The sequence below is a fragment of the Phocoena phocoena genome, chromosome 14 (assembly GCF_963924675.1).
Source record: "Phocoena phocoena chromosome 14, mPhoPho1.1, whole genome shotgun sequence".
In the NCBI taxonomy this organism is placed as follows: Eukaryota; Metazoa; Chordata; class Mammalia; order Artiodactyla; family Phocoenidae; genus Phocoena; species Phocoena phocoena.
In genome coordinates, this window is record NC_089232.1 from 59,299,768 (window position 1) to 59,313,625 (window position 13,858).

Below are 13,858 nucleotides of genomic sequence, written 5' to 3' on the forward strand. Positions count from 1 at the left end.
CATGGAGTGACAGCTGGCACTTCACAGAAAACGGTGATGGGCTGCAGGAGAAATTTTGCTAATTTTATGTCCCGAGACAAAGGAAAAGGTAAACCATAAATGGACCCTGTTTTCAAGGCCGATGGCTCCTTGCCAGCACAAGTGAACTTCAGTGCTCTCAGCCTGGTCTGCCTGTGCTGATCCTGAGAAGGGCCACACAGCTGTCTCTATCCCTCCTCAAACCAGACTGAGTCAAATGTGACAGGAAATAGAGTCCTGGGCGTGGCTGGGCATGTTCCAACTTCATATCTATGACCCCCTTCACGCATGTCCGATGTAGCTGAACGGTGCTGCCTACAAGTCCTGCAACTTCTTGTTCTCGTGTTACCAAGCAGGACCCTATGAGGCCTTCCTGAGACACTTCTCCCCTGTCCCCCACCTGCTTATTGTTTGATTTGCATAAGCGAAGGTATAAGTTCGTATGTCTTGAGAATGAATTGTGGATAAGTTTGAACCACCAGAAGGATTTTTCATCATTGCTGAAGCCATTTTATAATGTAAAAATTTCTTTTTCCTATTTTAAGTAACCAAAGTCCATTCTTAAGAATACGTTGTCCAACAACTAAAACAGTCTCAGAATTTGTTACTTGTCTGTGATTTATACTGATTCCGCCTTCTGTTATCATCTGATACCCTCGGGGTCCATTTGAAATGGCATTTACTTTGCAGCAGGCATCTAGGATGCTTGTTCCAGGGTCAAGAACTAATTCAGAAGATGAAGCTTCTTTTAAAAACTCTAAAGGAGTTTGATCAGACATGACCTCTAGCGCATCTATGCTACCATGATAAAGGGCTTGTGTACACCTTTCAGCAGACCCCAGTCGTTCTTGTCCGTGAACAAGCTTTGTTACTTCTGCAGCGAGTCATTTCTGACCACCCTGCTTTTCTGGCTCTCTGACATGCAGCTACATTATGTGGTCAATCTCTGGAAGGTTCAGAAAAGTGAAGAGCTTCAGGGACCTTTCTACCAAATCATCTTGCTGCCTCACAAAGAATTGATACAATTCAAATGGAGATGTCTTATCTGTTTAGCCAGACAGCATTGCCAGCGGACTTCCCCAGTTTTGCTCCAGTTGTAATTAGAGGAACAGATTCTAAATATGTTTTCTCCGGTGAACTTATGGATGAACTCATATCCAGACATGATATTGCCCAGCTGATCAGATCCACCTAGTTGGACCCGGCATCCATAAGGCTAGAACAGGTAGTAGCAATCATAGGCCTGGAGCACCTGGTATTAAAAACGTGGCCAAACTCATGCCTTTCAGGCTCTGGAGCGGAGTCTGCATGCTCAGTCGGCTCAGCAGCGCACCCCTGCGGAAGTGGCAGCCCACTGCAGCTAGGAAGTGCAGCAGGTGATACTTCTGGGACCACGCCGAGGTGTCCAGCAACGTGAAGCTGCCCTGGGTCCGCGCGTTAGTGAAGAGCTGCTGGTGATCAGCCGCCAGGGCCTTGAGCCCTCGCTGCAGGGCGGGCGCGTTGATCTGCGAGCGCTCTGCGTCCGGTGCCTCGCGCTCCTTGGAACCACCGCTCGGGTCTCCCAGGCGCGCCGCGGCGCCTCCCACTAGCGTCATCGTGCTGTGGCCTGCTCGCTGGGGGTGAGACAGGCCCAGCAGCGCCAGCAGATGCCCCACATGAAGTGAGCCGGCCGTGGGGTCGAAGCCACGTGTGGAAGAGCTCTGGGAGCTCTGTCTTCATCCCCCTCCCGGAGAAGAATTCCTTGAACAGATCCCGAGCCTTCTGCACCACCAGAAACCCCTGAGCGCCCGTGTGGGCCTCACGCAGCCCCAGAGGCCGGACTCACGGCCCTCCTCAGGTACCAAACCACCGACCCTGGGAAATTCACAGCCACATGGGCGCCGCCATCTTGGCGAAGCCCCAGGCTAAGAGGAAGAGGATGATGGGTATATGGAGATGAACACGATGAAGATGAAGGTGGTCCACCTGAAGGATATGAGGAAGACGAGGAGGAAGAAGAGGAGGAGGAGGAAGAAACGGTGCTGGTCTGGTTTGGTCTTGTCTGATCTTTGAGACGCCTCTGGTGAGTGGCAGAACCTCGAGCGTGAGGACACCAGGGTGTACTTACCTACTGGGATGCCTTGATTGGAGATTTTCTTTTTTTGGGGGGGCCGGGGGGAAAGGTGTGAGACTTGGTCACCTGGTTTTGAGCGGAGTGCCGCTTTAATTGGGTTTTCCCCTCTGAGGGGAGGAGTTCTTCCGCCGTCGGGCACCGCCTGCGTGGTGCTGGGAAAGTCCGGTAAGACTGAGGCTGGTCTGAGCCCCCGTGTGGGACAGTAGGTAGGAAATTTTCCATTCTCGTGCTAGGGAACTGCGACCTTGAGAGGCCCGCGAGCTCTGGTTTATCTAGTTCTGGTCTGTTTCCGGTAATACCGGCCCTGTGAAAGAACAATGGGGAAACTGAAAGCCTGAATGATACTTTTAAAAAACAAGAGTTTCCGAGTATGGGTAATGTGGAACAAAGTTCACTGGCCCGACTGCCCAGCTTGAGTAAACTTTGAAAGTTGGAATGTAGTGGCAGTATAATTTCTGGAGGCTTGAATATCCTGGCAGAGAAATGTCCAAATCTTACCTACCTCAATTTGAGTGGAAACAAAATCAAAGATCTTGGTATAGTAGAAGCTCTGCAAAATCTTAAAAATTTGAAAAGTCTTGACTTGTTTAACTGTGAGATCACAAGCCAGGAAGATTATAAAGAAATTATTTTTGAACTGCTGCAGCAAATCACATATTTAGATGGATTTGACCAGGAGGACGGGGGAAATCGGTCCCAGGAAGGCTCCATAGGGTTCTGCTGGGTTACAGACTCAGTCTTAAATCTGAAATGATCAAAGGTGACTGGAAAGCTATAGAATATGGCAAAGAAGTGATTAAGTGACCCACTATTTAGGAAAAGAGGGATGAGCCAATTTGGACTAGTTGGAGAGTAATTATAGGACCCCAAATCATGTTTTTATCTCCCAACTAGTTGACATGATTCAATAAAATCTTTAGAATTATTTTTGCGCTTGGCTTATCTCTCTTCTTTAAAATTGTGGGGAAAAAGCCATAAGATTTATTATCTTAAACATTTCTAAGTGTACAGTGTTAAGTATATTTACACTGTTGTGCAACCAACCTCCAGAACTTTTTAATCTGGCAAAACTGAAACTCTGTGCTCATTGAACAACTTCCCATTTCCTGCTGCCCCCAGCCCCTAGTTACTATCGATGGACTTTCTGTTTCTATGAATTTGACTTCTCTAGATATCTCACAGAAGTGGGATCATACAGGATTTGACTTTTTGTGACTGGTTTATGTCACTTAGCACAATGTTCTCCAGGTTCCTTTGTGTTGTAGCATGTGTCAGAATTTCCTTCTTTTTTGAGGCTAAATAATATTCCATTGTATGTATACATACATTTTAATGATACCTGTTGATGGATACTTGGGTTGCTTCCACTTCTTGGCTATTGTGAGTAGTGCTATTATGAACATGACTATGCAAATAATCTCTTCAAGATCCTGCTTTGGATTCTTTTAGATATACACCCAGAAGTGGGATTGCTGGCTTGTCTTTGTCTGTTTGGGCTGTTGTAACAGAATACCATATCCTGGGTGGCTTATAGACAGCAGAAACTTATTTCTCATGGTTCTGGAGGCTGGAAAGTGCAAGATCAGGGCATGATTAGGTGTCTGGTGAGATTTGCTTCCTGGTTCATAGACGACTGTCTTTTTGCTGTGTCCTCACATGGTGGAATGGGTGAGGGAGCTCTGTGGGGTCTTTTTTATAAGGGCACTAATCCCATCATAAGGGCTCTGCCTTTATCACCTAATCACCTCACCTCCCAGAGGCCCCAGCTCCAAATGCCATCACAATGGGGGTTAGGATTTCAACATAAGAATATTAGGGGGAAACAAACATTCGGTCCCTTACAAGGGTCATATGGAAATTATATTTTTAATTTTTTGAGGAATTTCCATACTGTTTTCCACAGTGGCTGCACTATTTTACTTTCCTACCAGCAGGGCACAAGTGTTCCTATTTTTCCACATCCTGGCCAACAGTCGTTATTTTCTGTTTTTTTGGTAGTAGCCACCCTGATGGATGTGAGGTATTATCTCATAGTAGTTCTGACTTGCATTTACCTAATGGATAGTGATGGTGAGCATTTTTTCATATGCTTGTTGGTCATTTGTATGTCTTCTTTGGAGAAATGTCTAGTCAAATCCTTTGCCCACTTTAAAATTGGGTTGTTTGTTGTTATAGTTGTTATTATTATTGAGTTGTAGAAGTTCTCTATGTATTCTGGATAGTAACCACTTACCGGGTATACGATTCGCAAATATTTCCTTCCATTCTGTCGGTTGCCTTTTCACTGTTGATTGTGTCTTTTGATGAGGCTCATTTCTTTCACCAGTCAAAAGTTTTTGGAGGGCACGATTATATATCAGGGGCATCTTCAGTAAATGGTTGTGGAGCGAAGCAAGGAACATACACTGAGGGGAATTAGACAACATGCTTTTAATGAGATGGGATTTAAGTTTTGATGGTCAAGGCAGGCTCCGAGTGGAAATGCAGATGGCATTTGCGTGTGGCTCCCTCTTTCATCTGTTCCTCTCTGCTCAGGCATGAGGCTGTCTATCAGCAAGGTGATACTGAAACCCAGTTCAGTTTGACAAATGGTGTGGCAGGCACTGTGCTAGGGGTTACAAAGGAGAGCAAGGAAGGCAAAGCTCTACCCTTACCAGGTGCCATCCTGCAGGGAGATAAACAAGATGGGAACTTCAATGTAATGTGAGGAGGATGCCCTCAGGTAGTGGTTACTCACTGTAGGAAAAGAGGCAAAGAAGGGCACCTAACCTGGACCAAGGGATGACGGAAACCTTCCTGGAGGAGGTAGTCCTGAGGTTGTTTGGCACCTGGCCTGGTCTGCCCTCAGTAAAGGGCAGCCTTGAGCTCTTCAACTCCTCAGAACCCGTGCTGGGGGGGGGGGTCACCATCCAGAATCAGCCAGAAGAGGGCGCACCACTGCAGGAGCAGAGCTGCAGGGAGGATGTCAGGATCTACTGTTTGTGTTATATTTCCCCACTAACAAGCTCTCTATTTAAAGGTGCAAAAAAAATTCTAGACAGTTTATTAAGGAATTTCAATAAACTTTATTTCCTTTGGAAAACTAAAAGGAGCAATATATATGACTGATAAATTTATTTCAAAAATTAAGTGCTTAAGGGAATTCCCTGGCAGTCCAGTGGTTAGGACTCCACTGCTGAGGGCCTGGGTTCGATCCCTGGTTGGGGAACTAAAATCCCACAAGCCACACAACATGGCCAAAAAAATAATAATAATTTTAAAATTGCTTAAAAAAAGATTTATTGTATTTACTAACATATTACGCATCTTAGGTGCTAGTTACAGCTCTAAGCACTTTACATGTATTTAACTTACATGTATTTACTCACAACAGCCCTGTGGGGTAGGTATTATTATTACTCCCCTATGAAGACAGGGAAACTGAGGCACAGGGAGACTAAGTAACTGGCCCAAGGCCCCCAAATTATGAAGCAGCAGAGCTGAAATTTGAACCTGCAGCCTGGCTCTAGAACCTGTGCTCTTGGCATTGTATGCTTAGATTTAAAAAAAATTTTTTTAATTTTAATTAAAAAAATTTGAAGTATAGTTGATTTACAATGTTATGTTAGTTTCAGATGTTCAGCATAGTGAGTCAGTATTTTCATAGATTATATGTCATTAAAAGTTATTACAAGATAATGGCTATAATTCCCTATGCTATGTAATATATCCTTGCTGTTTATCTATTTTATATATAGTAGTTTGTATCTTTTAATCCTGTAGCCCTAATTTGTTCCTTCCCCCTTCCTTCTCTCCTTTGGTAACCACTAGTTTGTTTCCTGTATCTGTCTTGCATATACATTCATTTGCATTATTTTTTAGATTCCACATATAAGTGGTATCATACAGTATTTGTCTTTGACTTATTTCACTAAGCATAATATTCCCTAGGTCCATCCATGTTGCTGCAAATGGCAGAATTTCATTTTTTTATGACTAATATTCCATTATCTATATATATACCACATCTTCTTTATCCATCATCCATTGATGGGCACTTGGGTCGCTTCCGTATTTTGGCTATTGTCAGTAGAGTTGCTATGAACATTGGGGTGCTTGTATCTTTTTGATGGGTGGTTTGATTTTTACCTGCCAAGAAAGTTTTTCCACTTCATCCAACTTGATCCAATAGAATATGTGTTATAAGGTCATTCCTTTTAAGACTCCATTTCCTCACTTGCACCTTCTGAAAAATTCACCGTTGACTTAGTTGTTTGATGTAGGACTTGGTGTCACAGAGCCCTGGCACATCACTCAGGGGCTCCTGAAGTCACCTCTTAGCTCTGTTGTTCAGGTGTCTGGGAACCTTACTTAAAACCACACTTAAAAAAGGCTCAGAATAGGGCTTCCCTGGTGGCACAGTGATTGAGAATCTGCCTGCCGGTGCAAGGGACACAGGTTCGATTCCTGGTCCGGGAAGATCCCACGTGCCGCGGAGCAACTAAGCCCGTGTGCCACAACTACTGAGCCTGTGCTCTAGAGCCCATGAGCCACAACTACTGAAGCCCGTGTGCCTAGAGCCTGTGCTCTGCAACAAGAGAAGCCACTTCAATGAGAAGCCTGCACACCGCAACGAAGAGTAGCCTCCGCTCGCCACAACTAGAGAAAAGCCCGCATGCAACAACGAAGACCCAACGCATTGAAAATAAATAAATAAATAAAAAATTTTAAAAAGGCTCAGAATAAATTAAAACAAACACACAAACAAAAGAAAAAGGGACTTCCCTGGTGTTGCAGTGGTTAAGAATCTGCCTGCCAGTGCAGGGGACATGGGTTCAATCCCTGGTCCTGGAAGATCCCACATGCCGTGGGGCAACTAAGCCTGTGCGCCACAACTACTGAGCCCGCGTGCCACAACTACTGAAGCTTGTGCGTCCTAGAGTCCATGCTCTGCAGCAAGGGAAGCCACCACAGTGAGAAGCCTGCACACTACAATGAAGAGTAGGTCCCGCTCTCTGCATCTAGAGAAAGCCGGTGGGCAGCAACGAAGACCCAATGCAGCCAAAAATAAATAAAAAACAAAAAGACATAGACATAAGGGAAAAACCTCTAATGAGAAAGGATCTTAAAAAGTAACCACAATACCATTATTACACTCAATAAAATTGAAAATAATTCCTTAATGTCATCTAATATTACAGTCCAATTTTCTCTGATTATTTCAAAACTTTCTTTTCACAGGTATATTTGATTTTAGGTCCCTTAAGTCTTTTCTTTCTTTCTTTTTTTAAAGTTTTTTTTTTGATGTGGATCATTTTAAAGTCTTTATTGAATTTGTTACAATATTGCTTCTGGGTTTTGGGTTTTTTTGGCCACGAGGTATGTGGGATCTTAGCTCCCTGACCAGGGATTGAACCTGCACCACCTGCATTGGAAGGCAAAGTCTTAACCACTGAACTGCCAGGGAAGTCCCTCTTAAGTCTTTTCTGATCTATAAAAGAATGTCTTCCTAAAAAAAAAAAAAAGAATGTCTTCCTTTTAGTTATTATACATTTTATTTGTTAGCAAAACTGGGTCATTTGTCCTGTGGAATAACTGGGAAGACTGAGAAAATCAGTTTAAGATGTCTTTGCGACCCTCTTTGTCCCTAGGCGCTATCCCACTAGGTGTGTTCAGTCAAAATATCGTGTTTTACTTTGGGCCTCTCACTGTTGTGACCTCTCCCGTTGCGGAGCACAGGCTCCGAACGCGCAGGCTCGGTGGCCATGGCTCACGGGCCCAGCCACTCCGCAGCACATGGGATCTTCCCGGACCGGGGCACGAACCCATAGTCCCCTGCATTTGCAGGTGGACTCTTAACCACTGCGCCACCAGGGAAGCCCAAGATATCGTGTTTTAAAATCACCTGAAATACTTCTTCTCAATGTGATTATGAAATCAATATGATACACTGTTAGTTTCATTTGTTCCAGTTTGTTTTTGATTGATGGGGGTTGCCTTTTCTAAATATGATTTTGTTTTATAATACTGCAAGATATCTACATGGCTGAAAGTCAAAATTATAAAAAAGATATAAACAGAGAAGTATAGCTTCCCTGTCTGCTCTCTTCCCCTTTCAACCGTCAGTCTCTTCCTTGCTTTAGAGATGTATTTTTTATTAGTTTGGCTTTATCCTACCATTTTTGTTTATATGTGTGAACTTGTATTCCTCCTCACTTTCTAATATGATGCGTCCTCTTCTGCCCTTGTATTTCTGGAGGCCGTCCTTATTCTGTTTTACAGCGGCATGACACTCCAGTGTGTGTGCATTCCAGAATTTGTCCAACCAGTCCCATACGGATGGACATTTGAGTTGTACTCAAGCTTTGCTGTTGCGATTGTGCTGCAGAGGATAACCTTGAGCATATGTCATTTCACAATTTTGGTAGTTATATTTGGGATAGACTCCCGGGAACTGTGATTGCTGGGTCAAAGGGAAAAGGCGTGTGCAATGTTGCTAGACATGACAAAATCCTCCAAAGAGATTGGTACATTTTGAATTCCCATCAGCAATGTAGCAGAGTAACTGTTTTCCTAGAACCTCACCAATAGAGTGTGTTGTCAGACTTTTGGGTTTTTGCTTATCTGAAAGATAAGAAATGGTATAGTTTAAATTTGCAGTTCTCTTGTTATGAGCAATGGGGAAGTATTTTCATTGAATTCGTTTGCTTTTCTTTTTCTGTGAAATGCCTATTCATATCTCTCTCTTTTTTTTTTTTTTTGCGGCACACGGGCCTCTCACTGCCGTGGCCTCTCCCGCTGCGGTGCACAGGCTCCGGACGCGCAGGCCCAGCGGCCACGGCCACGGGCCCAGCTGCTCCGTGGCGCACGGGATCCTCCCGGACCGGGGCACGAACCTGCGCCCCCTGCATCGGCAGGCAGACTCTCAACCACTGCGCCACCATGGAAGCCCCATATCTCATTTTTAAAATCAAGTTATTGGGCTTTTTCTTCAGAGTCTTTAATTGTTAAGGATATTTGCCCTTTGTCTATGATATATTGATAATTTGCAGTAATTTCTCCCAGGTTTTCAGTTGCCTTTTGATTTTACTTAGGACTAAAAAAATGCCATGGAGCCAAATTTATTAATCTTTTCTCTTATTACTTCTGGATTTCGCCTCTCTTAAGTTATAAAATATTTCACCCAATTTTTTTCTATTATTTGTATGGTTTCATTTTTACATTTAGAGCTTTGACCCATTTAGAATTATCCTGATGTTTAGTGTGAGAAATGGATCCAATTTTATCTTTTTCCCTATGGGTGTCCAATTGTATGGGATGTGAATTATATCTCAAAAGAGCTATTATATATATATTATATATAATATATATATAACCACTGTTTAAGTGTTAGGATATATTGTTCCAAACATATATATATGTAGTGGTTGATTCTGGATGGTAGGATTGTAAATATTCTCTATTTTCTATTTTTTCTCTACATGAATAGATAGGCCTTATTCTATTCTCCTGTATTTGCAAGAACATCTTTCTATGTTATACACCTCAGAAGGCTGGGATATTTATTTCTGAAAGAATATAACACAGGCCCAATAAAAATTTTTTTTGGAAGAAGTTTGTCCATACTTAGTTCATACTTAGGCAGCCAAACAAGTATTTGCATGTCTCCTGTGCACTCTGAACCACGCTGTGTGCTGGAGAAAATTTTAGAAAAAGCTTAATCATCTAGACAGACATATGTAAAAGGCAAGTCAGTGCACCTTGATGGGAGTAGGGGCCATGGAAAAAGTTGAATAAGTGGTATAGACAGACGGTGAAGAATTCACAGGAGGGAGAGATCTCCATAGGCAGGGGTGGCCCTGGAGGCTTCAAGGAGGAAGTGTCTTCCAGTTAGTTTTTTTTAATATAAATTTATTTATTTTATTTTTGGCTGCGTTGGATCTTTGTTGCTGTGCGTGGGCTTTCTCTAGCTGCGGTGAGCCAGGGCTACTCTTCGTTGTGGTGCATGGGCTTCTCACTGCAGTGGCTTCTCTTGTTGTGGAGCACAGGCTCTAGGCCTGCGGGCTTCAGTAGCTGTGGCACGTGGGCTCAGTAGTTGTGGCTCACAGGCTCTAGAGCACAGGCTCAGTAGTTGTGGCGCACGGGCTTAGTTGCTCTGCGGCATGTGGGATCTTCCCAGACCAGGGCTTGAACCCATGTCCCCTGCACTGGCAGGCGGATTCTTAACCACTGTGCCACCAGGGAAGTCCCTCCAGTTAGTTCTTGAAGGATGAATAGGATTTAGACTGACAGGGAGGAAACAGACACATGGAGGCAAGGACCAAACTGCGAGCAGAGGTGAATGGGGGCTCATAAGGGCATTCGCGGGACCCGGAAGGCAGGGCTGGTCAGAGGGTCTGCCTTGAACATCTGACACTGTGCACTGTGATGGGGGCACAGCTCTGCTCCTGACACAAGGTGAGCTGTCTTCAGTCTCTAGGGACTGGGAGCCTCTCAGAGGATCCAGTTACTCACAGAACCCCTCTGCAAGGAGCTCGTTGCTGGTGGTGAGCTGCTCGCAGGTGCTGAAGCTTGCAGATGTCCACGGGCATAGGGACTGTCAAGGTTTGCATTTGATTTTGCTCCTCCTTATTCCATTCTTGGCTGGCACCCATGGTGTGCGGACCCTTGGGTCTGTGCCAGGACCTAGCCAACCCTCCATGGATGAGCACACGACAGCTGCCTGGCAGGGCCTGTAGAGGGCAACCACCCAGGCTCAGATCAGCTTCTGCTGAAAAGGACTCTGGGCACAAATCTTCCTCCTCCTCCTCCCAAGTGTCAGAATAAGCGATGGCATTTCTGTTGGGGATTCAGTCAGGGAGGAGGTGCAGGCAAGTCTAACAGCCTAAAACAGCTGCCTGTCCTGCATCACGGCCTCATTCCTTTGAGACTTAGTATGAAAAAAGGCCCCACATTTTCAGCTAATCTTTTTGATCATGTGTGTGTGTGTGTGTGTGTGTGTGTGTGTGTTTGGTGGGGGTGGGAGGCTTCTGTGGCTCACCCTCCCCTATGACTCGCTGGAACCTCTTCCAGACCCTACACCCATGCCTCTTCCTCTGGGCTGCTCCTCGATTGCAAAGGGTGTCCTTCAGCACACGTTCTCCCCATTCAGGGTAGGGCAGTACTCCCAAAGGGATTTCTGTAACTTCCTGAGATAATCCATTTCAGTTTTAAACAATCCGACTTATGTGTAACCTAACACTCTTATGTTGCAGAAATGGAGAATACCAGAGTACCACCTTTTATTCCCTTATTTACAGACTCTACTGTGTTCCCCCTTAGAGGGCCACATGATGGGATGAACAGAGCGTGGGTCTCAAGTCGGATGCAGCCCTGGCTCTGTCACTACCAGCTGAGTGACCTCAGGCAGTGACTTAGCTCTGAGCCTCTTTCTGCACCTTTGCCTGGTTGTGGTAAAGACTGAACAGCACAGGCAGAGCTCATGGGCAGGATGCTACGAAAAGTAGTTTCTTTGCTATGTTCAAAAGGCCTCAGCCTTCTGTGTTTTGAGTCCCCTAACCTAATCCATACTGTTTTCCAACACTTTAATCAGCCCCCGCTCTTTTGAGTGCATTGCCGTCCACTGAGGCACTGAACTCACCCAGAAGCCTCTTTTGAGCCTGCACAATGAAAATATTCCTTTCCAGGCAAAATTTCTATACCAAGAACTGGCTTCTAGGCCCGATGAGGCTACCCCTGGGAGAGAGTGTCCTGGACACAGGTCACAGCACAGGAGCAGACAGAGGTGCCTGTGTTTACAATCTTGTCCTCAGTTACCTGACACCCGTCTCCAAGGGAATTAGCAAAAGGCATCTCAAATGTCAGGGTACATATTTCTGTCTGAGGCTGTGCTCTCTGTCTTCTCCCTCTGTGGACCTGTACCGCATCCTCCCAGAAATAAGTGACCCAGCCTCCCTGTAGAATGGCCTGTACAGAAAGCATTGCCTTCCTGGGTTCGGGATGAGAACTGGGACAGTACGCGAGGGAGAGTTGGGTCTTGTGAATTAAACAGGCCACACGTAGTGGTCAGGAGCCAAGTTATTAATGTTCCTTTGATTTCCCTCCGGAGCAGTCAGGAACTGTTTTTCCCCCTCACCTTTACTCCTCTCCTTCGCATCTTGTAACCCCTTTGATAATCAAGATGGCTGTATACAAAAGCAGGTACCCACTAGCTCCTTGTAACCTTATTTCAGTGTCTGCCTTCCTCCTTTGTCCATGGGCAGCCGCCCTCATAGACAAGTCTTCAGGCTGCCCCCTCCTCCCATCTCATTGTCCCCTGGGGCTGGTCCTACCCATAGAACTTCATTGCTTCTCACTATCAATGTACCAGAGTGTTCAACTAATTTAATTAACGTTCCCAAGCCAAATGAGAGAAGACCAGAAGGTACTCCTGTATAGGTCGAGGCACACCATGGACTTAGTGATTCTGACGTTGGAAGTTTTTCATAAAGTGGGAGACGCTTTTGGGCCAGTGGGTCATTCAAGCGATCTCAAAGGATACTGGATACTAAAGTTCTTCATAAATTAAAAACGAAATCATGAGACAACCGTCGTCCTCGTAAGCAATCAGCTGAATACTGTGCTTGGTGTTTGGGACCAGTGCTATAATTAAGTATGACATACAAAGATAATCTGATGCCTATTTAGTGATATTATTTTATGCTCCTCCAGCCCGCATTATAATTAGCCACTGAGGAAGAGTATCCTTTCGTTTGACTTTTCGATGATAGTGTATATTTTCTGATCAGTTGTGGTTTCTTTCTTCAAAATGTAGAGTAGTGGTCTTCAGAGTATGGTCTAAGAGCTGGCAGCATCACCACCATCTCCTGGGGGTTTGTTAGAAAGACAAATCCTCAGGCCCCACCCTAGTACTCCGAAATTAGAAATTCTGGGGGTGGGGTGCAGCCATCTGTGTTAGAACAAGCCCTCCAGGGCACTGTGATGCACACTCAAGTCTGAGAACCACTGGTGGAGAGTAACCCATTAACCAGTCAGTAGTCTGTTAACCTCCTGTAGCTTGGAGCACCAGCCCACCCCTTTGCAGGAAATCTCCCAGAGAAAATACAATTCTTGTCAACCTTGTCTCTTTTCTAATCAAGTTGCCTTGTTTTGTCTGGAGTAGTGAGTTGAGGTGAGGAAGAGGGACCCAGTCTTCAGAACAGCAAGAGAAGTACCTGCTTAGCCCAGCTGAGCTGCAAACAGAAGGTGCACCTCGGATTAAACTGAGCAAAATGGGAGGCTCAGACACCCACTGTGTCCTGTGGGCTGCTGGGCCCCACCGTCCCAGGAGTAGGCTCCTTGTCTGATCGGCCTCTCCTCATTCATCAGTGGGAAAGAAGAGCCGGATAAACATCTTTTATTGCTGTGTGGTCTGGTTTTAAAGTAAATCAAGAACAGGACTTATCACAGGGATGGTCTACAAGGGTACAGCCTTTCTCTTGACTAAGACGTGATAAATTAGATTTTAGGTTGGAAAAGATTTCTCCAAAAGAGGTGTTAGAATCATAATGGTTAACACTGGCTCAGTGCTTCTTGCTATCAGTGTGGCCATACCAGCTGATGAAGCCTGGTAAATACCAACTACCTCATTGCATTTGCTACTTATAACCCTTCAAGAGAGGCACTGTTATTAGCCTATTTATAGACTGGGAAACTGAGGCTCAAAAAGGTTGAGTCAACTGCTGGTTAGAAAGAAAAAGAACTGGTGTT

General features: G+C 44.9%; 1 pseudogene; it reads right to left on the reverse strand.

The window, feature by feature from the left end:
- Positions 1-512: 512 nt before the first annotated feature.
- On the reverse strand, positions 513-1,905 carry LOC136133592 (tyrosine--tRNA ligase, mitochondrial pseudogene; annotated as a pseudogene).
- Positions 1,906-13,858: the final 11,953 nt, after the last annotated feature.